Raw genomic sequence first — 12,353 nt, forward strand, 5'->3', positions numbered from 1 at the left:
CTCAAAGCTCATTATTTCATTTCTGAATATCTGTGCACCTCATTCAAGCAGATTGGCTCTGTGGCGCAATGGATAGCGCATTGGACTTCTAGGTGAATGTCAAGAAGGTATTCAAAGGCTGTGGGTTCGAATCCCACCAGAGTCAGTTTTATCCCTGTTTATTTCATAACTATTTAAAGAAGTTATAAGCGATGCATGCATGCTTCTGCTTCACCAAAATCATTTGCTAAAAAAGGTCAGTAAAAGGAAGTCTATTTTAAAGAGACACCGTTCAATTTGGGTAATCTATGCAGAAGAGGAAATTGTCAGCTGTACTGATGAAAATATAATTTACTCGGAAGTAAGATTTTGGGCCCTTCCTTAATTTTACCATGTCAATAAACACATATGAATTTGACGTCAGCAAAAAAATGAGATAGTAGCAACTTCAGGACTAAAAATAAGGTTACATTTACTGAAGAAATTTCAAATGCTTGAAATATCAATTCATTATTATATTCTAGTGTATTTGGTACCTTCTCCAGGTAACCATCTTAAGAAACATAGCGTTAGTTGGGACACTGCCAAATTTTGATTAGGTGATTTTGAGGTTTGCTGTATCAGAGCCTGGATAGCTCAGTCGGTAGAGCATCAGACTTTTAATCTGAGGGTCCAGGGTTCAAGTCCCTGTTCAGGCGGTTTGTTTAAAGAAAATGTACTCTAATGACATGCTCTTTTCAGGATCCAATGAACGAGTAGTCCCATTAGAGTAATTGCAAGTTACTCTTAATGGAGCCATTAAATACCCATCGGTCGTGTACCATTTGACAAGAGTTAAGAAGACTTACCGCAACGGTATCATGTCGTTTGAGATGTTGATTATCTTTTCCCCAATTCAATGTTCAAAATGGAACCCTGCTTATAGTTTCCAAATCACTTTATAAAGTTGGTCAACCGCTGATAGCTCATCTTTTTATTTGAGAATTTCTGTTCACCTTGTTGAATCAGGTTGGATCTCTGGTGCAATGGATAGCGGCTTGGGGTTCTAGGCGAATGTAGAGAAAGCATTCAAAGTCTTTGGGTTGGAATACTAGCTGGGTCAGTTTTATCCCTCCTTTATCTTATAACTAATTGAAACAGTAACAAACAATGCCTGCTTCTGCATAACCAGAGACATTTACCAAAACGGCAGTGAAAGAAAGTCTATTTAAACAGACACTGTTTGCTTTGAAAATGTTGCATAATCTATGCCGAAGAGTAAATTTCCAGTTATACTGCCAGACATGTAATTTAGTACCTAGTAATAGTATTTGGCCTTTTACTAATTTCACAATGTCAATTTAGAGACATGATTTCTAAGTCAGCCGAAAATGAGATAGAACGAATTTCAGGATTTAAAATAGATTACGTGTGCTGCTGAAATTTCAAATGCTTGAAATATCAATTAATTATTAAACTCTACATATTTGATTGCTAATATATGTAACCATATTAAGAATTAAAGTGTAGGTTGGTGTGCGTCCACATCATTTTTAGCTGATTTTTAGTTGCAGTGTTGCAGAGCCTGGATAGCTCAGTCGGTAGAGCATCAGACTTTTAATCTGAGGGTCCAGGGTTCAAGTCCCTGTTCAGGCGGTCGGCTACTTTAAAGAAAATGTATTCTGATTGTACATTCTTTTTGTGTTCCACTGCATGATGAATAAGATATTCCATTACCAAAATTTAAAAAAAAACGTCTTTCATGGAGAAGTGAAAAACCCATCTGTCTCATATATCAGATGACGATACACTAAACTTAAGTTGTATGCAGACTTACCAACTGTATCATGTAGTTTGACACGGTGAATAACTTTTACCCAATTCAATATTCAAAATATAGCCATGGTTATAGTATCCAATGAACTTTATAAAGTTGATCAACAGCTCAAAGCTCATTATTTCATTTCTGAATATCTGTGCACCTCATTCAAGCAGATTGGCTCTGTGGCGCAATGGATAGCGCATTGGACTTCTAGGTGAATGTCAAGAAGGTATTCAAAGGCTGTGGGTTCGAATCCCACCAGAGTCAGTTTTATCCCTGTTTATTTCATAACTATTTAAAGAAGTTATAAGCGATGCATGCATGCTTCTGCTTCACCAAAATCATTTGCTAAAAAAGGTCAGTAAAAGGAAGTCTATTTTAAAGAGACACCGTTCAATTTGGGTAATCTATGCAGAAGAGGAAATTGTCAGCTGTACTGATGAAAATATAATTTACTCGGAAGTAAGATTTTGGGCCCTTCCTTAATTTTACCATGTCAATAAACACATATGAATTTGACGTCAGCAAAAAAATGAGATAGTAGCAACTTCAGGACTAAAAATAAGGTTACATTTACTGAAGAAATTTCAAATGCTTGAAATATCAATTCATTATTATATTCTAGTGTATTTGGTACCTTCTTCAGGTAACCATCTTAAGAAACATAGCGTTAGTTGGGACACTGCCAAATTTTGATTAGGTGATTTTGAGGTTTGCTGTATCAGAGCCTGGATAGCTCAGTCGGTAGAGCATCAGACTTTTAATCTGAGGGTCCAGGGTTCAAGTCCCTGTTCAGGCGGTTTGTTTAAAGAAAATGTACTCTAATGACATTCTCTTTTCAGGATCCAATGAACGAGTAGTCCCATTAGAGTAATTGCAAGTTACTCTTAATGGAGCCATTAAATACCCATCGGTCGTGTACCATTTGACAAGAGTTAAGAAGACTTACCGCAACGGTATCATGTCGTTTGAGATGTTGATTATCTTTTCCCCAATTCAATGTTCAAAATGGAACCCTGCTTATAGTTTCCAAATCAATTTATAAAGTTGGTCAACCGCTGATAGCTCATCTTTTTATTTGAGAATTTCTGTTCACCTTGTTGAATCAGGTTGGATCTCTGGTGCAATGGATAGCGGCTTGGGGTTCTAGGCTAATGTAGAGAAAGCATTCAAAGTCTTTGGGTTGGAATACTAGCTGGGTCAGTTTTATCCCTCCTTTATCTTATAACTAATTGAAACAGTAACAAACAATGCCTGCTTCTGCATAACCAGAGACATTTACCAAAACGGCAGTGAAAGAAAGTCTATTTAAACAGACACTGTTTGCTTTGAAAATGTTGCATAATCTATGCCCAAGAGTAAATTTCCAGTTATACTGCTGGACATGTAATTTAGTACCTAGTAATAGTATTTGGCCTTTTACTAATTTCACAATGTCAATTTAGAGACATGATTTCTAAGTCAGCCGAAAATGAGATAGAACGAATTTCAGGATTTAAAATAGATTACGTGTGCTGCTGAAATTTCAAATGCTTGAAATATCAATTAATTATTAAACTCTACATATTTGATTGCTAATATATGTAACCATATTAAGAATTAAAGTGTAGGTTGGTGTGCGTCCACATCATTTTTAGCTGATTTTTAGTTGCAGTGTTGCAGAGCCTGGATAGCTCAGTCGGTAGAGCATCAGACTTTTAATCTGAGGGTCCAGGGTTCAAGTCCCTGTTCAGGCGGTCGGCTACTTTAAAGAAAAAGTATTCTGATTGTACATTCTTTTTGTGTTCCACTGCATGATGAATAAGATATTCCATTACCAAAATTAAAAAAAAAACGTCTTTCATGGAGAAGTGAAAAACCCATCTGTCTCATATATCAGATGACGATACACTAAACTTAAGTTGTATGCAGACTTACCAACTGTATCATGTAGTTTGACACGGTGAATAACTTTTACCCAATTCAATATTCAAAATATAGCCATGGTTATAGTATCCAATGAACTTTATAAAGTTGATCAACAGCTCAAAGCTCATTATTTCATTTCTGAATATCTGTGCACCTCATTCAAGCAGATTGGCTCTGTGGCGCAATGGATAGCGCATTGGACTTCTAGGTGAATGTCAAGAAGGTATTCAAAGGCTGTGGGTTCGAATCCCACCAGAGTCAGTTTTATCCCTGTTTATTTCATAACTATTTAAAGAAGTTATAAGCGATGCATGCATGCTTCTGCTTCACCAAAATCATTTGCTAAAAAAGGTCAGTAAAAGGAAGTCTATTTTAAAGAGACACCGTTCAATTTGGGTAATCTATGCAGAAGAGGAAATTGTCAGCTGTACTGATGAAAATATAATTTACTCGGAAGTAAGATTTTGGGCCCTTCCTTAATTTTACCATGTCAATAAACACATATGAATTTGACGTCAGCAAAAAAATGAGATAGTAGCAACTTCAGGACTAAAAATAAGGTTACATTTACTGAAGAAATTTCAAATGCTTGAAATATCAATTCATTATTATATTCTAGTGTATTTGGTACCTTCTTCAGGTAACCATCTTAAGAAACATAGCGTTAGTTGGGACACTGCCAAATTTTGATTAGGTGATTTTGAGGTTTGCTGTATCAGAGCCTGGATAGCTCAGTCGGTAGAGCATCAGACTTTTAATCTGAGGGTCCAGGGTTCAAGTCCCTGTTCAGGCGGTTTGTTTAAAGAAAATGTACTCTAATGACATGCTCTTTTCAGGATCCAATGAACGAGTAGTCCCATTAGAGTAATTGCAAGTTACTCTTAATGGAGCCATTAAATACCCATCGGTCGAGTACCATTTGACAAGAGTTAAGAAGACTTACCGCAATGGTATCATGTCGTTTGAGATGTTGATTATCTTTTCCCCAATTCAATGTTCAAAATGGAACCCTGCTTATAGTTTCCAAATCAATTTATAAAGTTGGTCAACCGCTGATAGCTCATCTTTTTATTTGAGAATTTCTGTTCACCTTGTTGAATCAGGTTGGATCTCTGGTGCAATGGATAGCGGCTTGGGGTTCTAGGCTAATGTAGAGAAAGCATTCAAAGTCTTTGGGTTGGAATACTAGCTGGGTCAGTTTTATCCCTCCTTTATCTTATAACTAATTGAAACAGTAACAAACAATGCCTGCTTCTGCATAACCAGAGACATTTACCAAAACGGCAGTGAAAGAAAGTCTATTTAAACAGACACTGTTTGCTTTGAAAATGTTGCATAATCTATGCCCAAGAGTAAATTTCCAGTTATACTGCTGGACATGTAATTTAGTACCTAGTAATAGTATTTGGCCTTTTACTAATTTCACAATGTCAATTTAGAGACATGATTTCTAAGTCAGCCGAAAATGAGATAGAACGAATTTCAGGATTTAAAATAGATTACGTGTGCTGCTGAAATTTCAAATGCTTGAAATATCAATTAATTATTAAACTCTACATATTTGATTGCTAATATATGTAACCATATTAAGAATTAAAGTGTAGGTTGGTGTGCGTCCACATCATTTTTAGCTGATTTTTAGTTGCAGTGTTGCAGAGCCTGGATAGCTCAGTCGGTAGAGCATCAGACTTTTAATCTAAGGGTCCAGGGTTCAAGTCCCTGTTCAGGCGGTCGGCTACTTTAAAGAAAAAGTATTCTGATTGTACATTCTTTTTGTGTTCCACTGCATGATGAATAAGATATTCCATTACCAAAATTAAAAAAAAAACGTCTTTCATGGAGAAGTGAAAAACCCATCTGTCTCATATATCAGATGACGATACACTAAACTTAAGTTGTATGCAGACTTACCAACTGTATCATGTAGTTTGACACGGTGAATAACTTTTACCCAATTCAATATTCAAAATATAGCCATGGTTATAGTATCCAATGAACTTTATAAAGTTGATCAACAGCTCAAAGCTCATTATTTCATTTCTGAATATCTGTGCACCTCATTCAAGCAGATTGGCTCTGTGGCGCAATGGATAGCGCATTGGACTTCTAGGTGAATGTCAAGAAGGTATTCAAAAGCTGTGGGTTCGAATCCCACCAGAGTCAGTTTTATCCCTGTTTATTTCATAACTATTTAAAGAAGTTATAAGCGATGCATGCATGCTTCTGCTTCACCAAAATCATTTGCTAAAAAAGGTCAGTAAAAGGAAGTCTATTTTAAAGAGACACCGTTCAATTTGGGTAATCTATGCAGAAGAGGAAATTGTCAGCTGTACTGATGAAAATATAATTTACTCGGAAGTAAGATTTTGGGCCCTTCCTTAATTTTACCATGTCAATAAACACATATGAATTTGACGTCAGCAAAAAAATGAGATAGTAGCAACTTCAGGACTAAAAATAAGGTTACATTTACTGAAGAAATTTCAAATGCTTGAAATATCAATTCATTATTATATTCTAGTGTATTTGGTACCTTCTCCAGGTAACCATCTTAAGAAACATAGCGTTAGTTGGGACACTGCCAAATTTTGATTAGGTGATTTTGAGGTTTGCTGTATCAGAGCCTGGATAGCTCAGTCGGTAGAGCATCAGACTTTTAATCTGAGGGTCCAGGGTTCAAGTCCCTGTTCAGGCGGTTTGTTTAAAGAAAATGTACTCTAATGACATGCTCTTTTCAGGATCCAATGAACGAGTAGTCCCATTAGAGTAATTGCAAGTTACTCTTAATGGAGCCATTAAATACCCATCGGTCGTGTACCATTTGACAAGAGTTAAGAAGACTTACCGCAACGGTATCATGTCGTTTGAGATGTTGATTATCTTTTCCCCAATTCAATGTTCAAAATGGAACCCTGCTTATAGTTTCCAAATCACTTTATAAAGTTGGTCAACCGCTGATAGCTCATCTTTTTATTTGAGAATTTCTGTTCACCTTGTTGAATCAGGTTGGATCTCTGGTGCAATGGATAGCGGCTTGGGGTTCTAGGCGAATGTAGAGAAAGCATTCAAAGTCTTTGGGTTGGAATACTAGCTGGGTCAGTTTTATCCCTCCTTTATCTTATAACTAATTGAAACAGTAACAAACAATGCCTGCTTCTGCATAACCAGAGACATTTACCAAAACGGCAGTGAAAGAAAGTCTATTTAAACAGACACTGTTTGCTTTGAAAATGTTGCATAATCTATGCCGAAGAGTAAATTTCCAGTTATACTGCCGGACATGTAATTTAGTACCTAGTAATAGTATTTGGCCTTTTACTAATTTCACAATGTCAATTTAGAGACATGATTTCTAAGTCAGCCGAAAATGAGATAGAACGAATTTCAGGATTTAAAATAGATTACGTGTGCTGCTGAAATTTCAAATGCTTGAAATATCAATTAATTATTAAACTCTACATATTTGATTGCTAATATATGTAACCATATTAAGAATTAAAGTGTAGGTTGGTGTGCGTCCACATCATTTTTAGCTGATTTTTAGTTGCAGTGTTGCAGAGCCTGGATAGCTCAGTCGGTAGAGCATCAGACTTTTAATCTGAGGGTCCAGGGTTCAAGTCCCTGTTCAGGCGGTCGGCTACTTTAAAGAAAATGTATTCTGATTGTACATTCTTTTTGTGTTCCACTGCATGATGAATAAGATATTCCATTACCAAAATTTAAAAAAAAACGTCTTTCATGGAGAAGTGAAAAACCCATCTGTCTCATATATCAGATGACGATACACTAAACTTAAGTTGTATGCAGACTTACCAACTGTATCATGTAGTTTGACACGGTGAATAACTTTTACCCAATTCAATATTCAAAATATAGCCATGGTTATAGTATCCAATGAACTTTATAAAGTTGATCAACAGCTCAAAGCTCATTATTTCATTTCTGAATATCTGTGCACCTCATTCAAGCAGATTGGCTCTGTGGCGCAATGGATAGCGCATTGGACTTCTAGGTGAATGTCAAGAAGGTATTCAAAGGCTGTGGGTTCGAATCCCACCAGAGTCAGTTTTATCCCTGTTTATTTCATAACTATTTAAAGAAGTTATAAGCGATGCATGCATGCTTCTGCTTCACCAAAATCATTTGCTAAAAAAGGTCAGTAAAAGGAAGTCTATTTTAAAGAGACACCGTTCAATTTGGGTAATCTATGCAGAAGAGGAAATTGTCAGCTGTACTGATGAAAATATAATTTACTCGGAAGTAAGATTTTGGGCCCTTCCTTAATTTTACCATGTCAATAAACACATATGAATTTGACGTCAGCAAAAAAATGAGATAGTAGCAACTTCAGGACTAAAAATAAGGTTACATTTACTGAAGAAATTTCAAATGCTTGAAATATCAATTCATTATTATATTCTAGTGTATTTGGTACCTTCTTCAGGTAACCATCTTAAGAAACATAGCGTTAGTTGGGACACTGCCAAATTTTGATTAGGTGATTTTGAGGTTTGCTGTATCAGAGCCTGGATAGCTCAGTCGGTAGAGCATCAGACTTTTAATCTGAGGGTCCAGGGTTCAAGTCCCTGTTCAGGCGGTTTGTTTAAAGAAAATGTACTCTAATGACATGCTCTTTTCAGGATCCAATGAACGAGTAGTCCCATTAGAGTAATTGCAAGTTACTCTTAATGGAGCCATTAAATACCCATCGGTCGTGTACCATTTGACAAGAGTTAAGAAGACTTACCGCAATGGTATCATGTCGTTTGAGATGTTGATTATCTTTTCCCCAATTCAATGTTCAAAATGGAACCCTGCTTATAGTTTCCAAATCAATTTATAAAGTTGGTCAACCGCTGATAGCTCATCTTTTTATTTGAGAATTTCTGTTCACCTTGTTGAATCAGGTTGGATCTCTGGTGCAATGGATAGCGGCTTGGGGTTCTAGGCTAATGTAGAGAAAGCATTCAAAGTCTTTGGGTTGGAATACTAGCTGGGTCAGTTTTATCCCTCCTTTATCTTATAACTAATTGAAACAGTAACAAACAATGCCTGCTTCTGCATAACCAGAGACATTTACCAAAACGGCAGTGAAAGAAAGTCTATTTAAACAGACACTGTTTGCTTTGAAAATGTTGCATAATCTATGCCCAAGAGTAAATTTCCAGTTATACTGCTGGACATGTAATTTAGTACCTAGTAATAGTATTTGGCCTTTTACTAATTTCACAATGTCAATTTAGAGACATGATTTCTAAGTCAGCCGAAAATGAGATAGAACGAATTTCAGGATTTAAAATAGATTACGTGTGCTGCTGAAATTTCAAATGCTTGAAATATCAATTAATTATTAAACTCTACATATTTGATTGCTAATATATGTAACCATATTAAGAATTAAAGTGTAGGTTGGTGTGCGTCCACATCATTTTTAGCTGATTTTTAGTTGCAGTGTTGCAGAGCCTGGATAGCTCAGTCGGTAGAGCATCAGACTTTTAATCTGAGGGTCCAGGGTTCAAGTCCCTGTTCAGGCGGTCGGCTACTTTAAAGAAAAAGTATTCTGATTGTACATTCTTTTTGTGTTCCACTGCATGATGAATAAGATATTCCATTACCAAAATTAAAAAAAAAACGTCTTTCATGGAGAAGTGAAAAACCCATCTGTCTCATATATCAGATGACGATACACTAAACTTAAGTTGTATGCAGACTTACCAACTGTATCATGTAGTTTGACACGGTGAATAACTTTTACCCAATTCAATATTCAAAATATAGCCATGGTTATAGTATCCAATGAACTTTATAAAGTTGATCAACAGCTCAAAGCTCATTATTTCATTTCTGAATATCTGTGCACCTCATTCAAGCAGATTGGCTCTGTGGCGCAATGGATAGCGCATTGGACTTCTAGGTGAATGTCAAGAAGGTATTCAAAGGCTGTGGGTTCGAATCCCACCAGAGTCAGTTTTATCCCTGTTTATTTCATAACTATTTAAAGAAGTTATAAGCGATGCATGCATGCTTCTGCTTCACCAAAATCATTTGCTAAAAAAGGTCAGTAAAAGGAAGTCTATTTTAAAGAGACACCGTTCAATTTGGGTAATCTATGCAGAAGAGGAAATTGTCAGCTGTACTGATGAAAATATAATTTACTCGGAAGTAAGATTTTGGGCCCTTCCTTAATTTTACCATGTCAATAAACACATATGAATTTGACGTCAGCAAAAAAATGAGATAGTAGCAACTTCAGGACTAAAAATAAGGTTACATTTACTGAAGAAATTTCAAATGCTTGAATTATCAATTCATTATTATATTCTAGTGTATTTGGTACCTTCTCCAGGTAACCATCTTAAGAAACATAGCGTTAGTTGGGACACTGCCAAATTTTGATTAGGTGATTTTGAGGTTTGCTGTATCAGAGCCTGGATAGCTCAGTCGGTAGAGCATCAGACTTTTAATCTGAGGGTCCAGGGTTCAAGTCCCTGTTCAGGCGGTTTGTTTAAAGAAAATGTACTCTAATGACATGCTCTTTTCAGGATCCAATGAACGAGTAGTCCCATTAGAGTAATTGCAAGTTACTCTTAATGGAGCCATTAAATACCCATCGGTCGTGTACCATTTGACAAGAGTTAAGGAGACTTACCGCAACGGTATCATGTCGTTTGAGATGTTGATTATCTTTTCCCCAATTCAATGTTCAAAATGGAACCCTGCTTATAGTTTCCAAATCACTTTATAAAGTTGGTCAACCGCTGATAGCTCATCTTTTTATTTGAGAATTTCTGTTCACCTTGTTGAATCAGGTTGGATCTCTGGTGCAATGGATAGCGGCTTGGGGTTCTAGGCGAATGTAGAGAAAGCATTCAAAGTCTTTGGGTTGGAATACTAGCTGGGTCAGTTTTATCCCTCCTTTATCTTATAACTAATTGAAACAGTAACAAACAATGCCTGCTTCTGCATAACCAGAGACATTTACCAAAACGGCAGTGAAAGAAAGTCTATTTAAACAGACACTGTTTGCTTTGAAAATGTTGCATAATCTATGCCGAAGAGTACATTTCCAGTTATACTGCCGGACATGTAATTTAGTACCTAGTAATAGTATTTGGCCTTTTACTAATTTCACAATGTCAATTTAGAGACATGATTTCTAAGTCAGCCGAAAATGAGATAGAACGAATTTCAGGATTTAAAATAGATTACGTGTGCTGCTGAAATTTCAAATGCTTGAAATATCAATTAATTATTAAACTCTACATATTTGATTGCTAATATATGTAACCATATTAAGAATTAAAGTGTAGGTTGGTGTGCGTCCACATCATTTTTAGCTGATTTTTAGTTGCAGTGTTGCAGAGCCTGGATAGCTCAGTCGGTAGAGCATCAGACTTTTAATCTGAGGGTCCAGGGTTCAAGTCCCTGTTCAGGCGGTCGGCTACTTTAAAGAAAAAGTATTCTGATTGTACATTCTTTTTGTGTTCCACTGCATGATGAATAAGATATTCCATTACCAAAATTAAAAAAAAACGTCTTTCATGGAGAAGTGAAAAACCCATCTGTCTCATATATCAGATGACGATACACTAAACTTAAGTTGTATGCAGACTTACCAACTGTATCATGTAGTTTGACACGGTGAATAACTTTTACCCAATTCAATATTCAAAATATAGCCATGGTTATAGTATCCAATGAACTTTATAAAGTTGATCAACAGCTCAAAGCTCATTATTTCATTTCTGAATATCTGTGCACCTCATTCAAGCAGATTGGCTCTGTGGCGCAATGGATAGCGCATTGGACTTCTAGGTGAATGTCAAGAAGGTATTCAAAGGCTGTGGGTTCGAATCCCACCAGAGTCAGTTTTATCCCTGTTTATTTCATAACTATTTAAAGAAGTTATAAGCGATGCATGCATGCTTCTGCTTCACCAAAATCATTTGCTAAAAAAGGTCAGTAAAAGGAAGTCTATTTTAAAGAGACACCGTTCAATTTGGGTAATCTATGCAGAAGAGGAAATTGTCAGCTGTACTGATGAAAATATAATTTACTCGGAAGTAAGATTTTGGGCCCTTCCTTAATTTTACCATGTCAATAAACACATATGAATTTGACGTCAGCAAAAAAATGAGATAGTAGCAACTTCAGGACTAAAAATAAGGTTACATTTACTGAAGAAATTTCAAATGCTTGAAATATCAATTCATTATTATATTCTAGTGTATTTGGTACCTTCTTCAGGTAACCATCTTAAGAAACATAGCGTTAGTTGGGACACTGCCAAATTTTGATTAGGTGATTTTGAGGTTTGCTGTATCAGAGCCTGGATAGCTCAGTCGGTAGAGCATCAGACTTTTAATCTGAGGGTCCAGGGTTCAAGTCCCTGTTCAGGCGGTTTGTTTAAAGAAAATGTACTCTAATGACATGCTCTTTTCAGGATCCAATGAACGAGTAGTCCCATTAGAGTAATTGCAAGTTACTCTTAATGGAGCCATTAAATACCCATCGGTCGTGTACCATTTGACAAGAGTTAAGAAGACTTACCGCAACGGTATCATGTCGTTTGAGATGTTGATTATCTTTTCCCCAATTCAATGTTCAAAATGGAACCCTGCTTATAGTTTCCAAATCACTTTATAAAGTTGGTCAACCGCTGATA

General features: G+C 36.2%; 19 non-coding genes across 19 annotated transcripts; all 19 read left to right on the top strand.

Moving 5' to 3' along the window:
• The first annotated feature begins 54 nt into the window (after positions 1 to 54).
• TRNAR-UCU (transfer RNA arginine (anticodon UCU)) lies at positions 55 to 145 on the top strand. Its single transcript is given in 2 exon segments — positions 55 to 91; positions 110 to 145. It is a non-coding gene; the product is annotated as a tRNA-Arg (tRNA).
• A 459-nt stretch (positions 146 to 604) lies between these two features.
• TRNAK-UUU (transfer RNA lysine (anticodon UUU)) lies at positions 605 to 677 on the top strand. Its single transcript has one exon. It is a non-coding gene; the product is annotated as a tRNA-Lys (tRNA).
• Positions 678 to 1,541: 864 nt separating this feature from the next.
• Positions 1,542 to 1,614, top strand: TRNAK-UUU (transfer RNA lysine (anticodon UUU)). The gene has a single exon. It is a non-coding gene; the product is annotated as a tRNA-Lys (tRNA).
• Positions 1,615 to 1,956: 342 nt separating this feature from the next.
• Positions 1,957 to 2,047, top strand: TRNAR-UCU (transfer RNA arginine (anticodon UCU)). The gene is given in 2 exon segments: positions 1,957 to 1,993; positions 2,012 to 2,047. It is a non-coding gene; the product is annotated as a tRNA-Arg (tRNA).
• Positions 2,048 to 2,506: 459 nt separating this feature from the next.
• TRNAK-UUU (transfer RNA lysine (anticodon UUU)) lies at positions 2,507 to 2,579 on the top strand. The gene has a single exon. It is a non-coding gene; the product is annotated as a tRNA-Lys (tRNA).
• An 864-nt stretch (positions 2,580 to 3,443) lies between these two features.
• On the top strand, positions 3,444 to 3,516 carry TRNAK-UUU (transfer RNA lysine (anticodon UUU)). The gene has a single exon. It is a non-coding gene; the product is annotated as a tRNA-Lys (tRNA).
• Positions 3,517 to 3,858: 342 nt separating this feature from the next.
• Positions 3,859 to 3,949, top strand: TRNAR-UCU (transfer RNA arginine (anticodon UCU)). The gene is given in 2 exon segments: positions 3,859 to 3,895; positions 3,914 to 3,949. It is a non-coding gene; the product is annotated as a tRNA-Arg (tRNA).
• A 459-nt stretch (positions 3,950 to 4,408) lies between these two features.
• TRNAK-UUU (transfer RNA lysine (anticodon UUU)) lies at positions 4,409 to 4,481 on the top strand. The gene has a single exon. It is a non-coding gene; the product is annotated as a tRNA-Lys (tRNA).
• A 1,279-nt stretch (positions 4,482 to 5,760) lies between these two features.
• Positions 5,761 to 5,851, top strand: TRNAR-UCU (transfer RNA arginine (anticodon UCU)). The gene is given in 2 exon segments: positions 5,761 to 5,797; positions 5,816 to 5,851. It is a non-coding gene; the product is annotated as a tRNA-Arg (tRNA).
• A 459-nt stretch (positions 5,852 to 6,310) lies between these two features.
• TRNAK-UUU (transfer RNA lysine (anticodon UUU)) lies at positions 6,311 to 6,383 on the top strand. Its single transcript has one exon. It is a non-coding gene; the product is annotated as a tRNA-Lys (tRNA).
• An 864-nt stretch (positions 6,384 to 7,247) lies between these two features.
• On the top strand, positions 7,248 to 7,320 carry TRNAK-UUU (transfer RNA lysine (anticodon UUU)). The gene has a single exon. It is a non-coding gene; the product is annotated as a tRNA-Lys (tRNA).
• Positions 7,321 to 7,662: 342 nt separating this feature from the next.
• Positions 7,663 to 7,753, top strand: TRNAR-UCU (transfer RNA arginine (anticodon UCU)). Its single transcript is given in 2 exon segments — positions 7,663 to 7,699; positions 7,718 to 7,753. It is a non-coding gene; the product is annotated as a tRNA-Arg (tRNA).
• Positions 7,754 to 8,212: 459 nt separating this feature from the next.
• TRNAK-UUU (transfer RNA lysine (anticodon UUU)) lies at positions 8,213 to 8,285 on the top strand. Its single transcript has one exon. It is a non-coding gene; the product is annotated as a tRNA-Lys (tRNA).
• An 864-nt stretch (positions 8,286 to 9,149) lies between these two features.
• On the top strand, positions 9,150 to 9,222 carry TRNAK-UUU (transfer RNA lysine (anticodon UUU)). The gene has a single exon. It is a non-coding gene; the product is annotated as a tRNA-Lys (tRNA).
• Positions 9,223 to 9,564: 342 nt separating this feature from the next.
• On the top strand, positions 9,565 to 9,655 carry TRNAR-UCU (transfer RNA arginine (anticodon UCU)). Its single transcript is given in 2 exon segments — positions 9,565 to 9,601; positions 9,620 to 9,655. It is a non-coding gene; the product is annotated as a tRNA-Arg (tRNA).
• Positions 9,656 to 10,114: 459 nt separating this feature from the next.
• Positions 10,115 to 10,187, top strand: TRNAK-UUU (transfer RNA lysine (anticodon UUU)). The gene has a single exon. It is a non-coding gene; the product is annotated as a tRNA-Lys (tRNA).
• Positions 10,188 to 11,051: 864 nt separating this feature from the next.
• TRNAK-UUU (transfer RNA lysine (anticodon UUU)) lies at positions 11,052 to 11,124 on the top strand. Its single transcript has one exon. It is a non-coding gene; the product is annotated as a tRNA-Lys (tRNA).
• Positions 11,125 to 11,465: 341 nt separating this feature from the next.
• Positions 11,466 to 11,556, top strand: TRNAR-UCU (transfer RNA arginine (anticodon UCU)). Its single transcript is given in 2 exon segments — positions 11,466 to 11,502; positions 11,521 to 11,556. It is a non-coding gene; the product is annotated as a tRNA-Arg (tRNA).
• A 459-nt stretch (positions 11,557 to 12,015) lies between these two features.
• Positions 12,016 to 12,088, top strand: TRNAK-UUU (transfer RNA lysine (anticodon UUU)). Its single transcript has one exon. It is a non-coding gene; the product is annotated as a tRNA-Lys (tRNA).
• Positions 12,089 to 12,353: the final 265 nt, after the last annotated feature.

Source organism: Triturus cristatus, chromosome 4_1 (genome assembly GCF_964204655.1).
Source record: "Triturus cristatus chromosome 4_1, aTriCri1.1, whole genome shotgun sequence".
Lineage (NCBI taxonomy): Eukaryota > Metazoa > Chordata > Amphibia > Caudata > Salamandridae > Triturus > Triturus cristatus.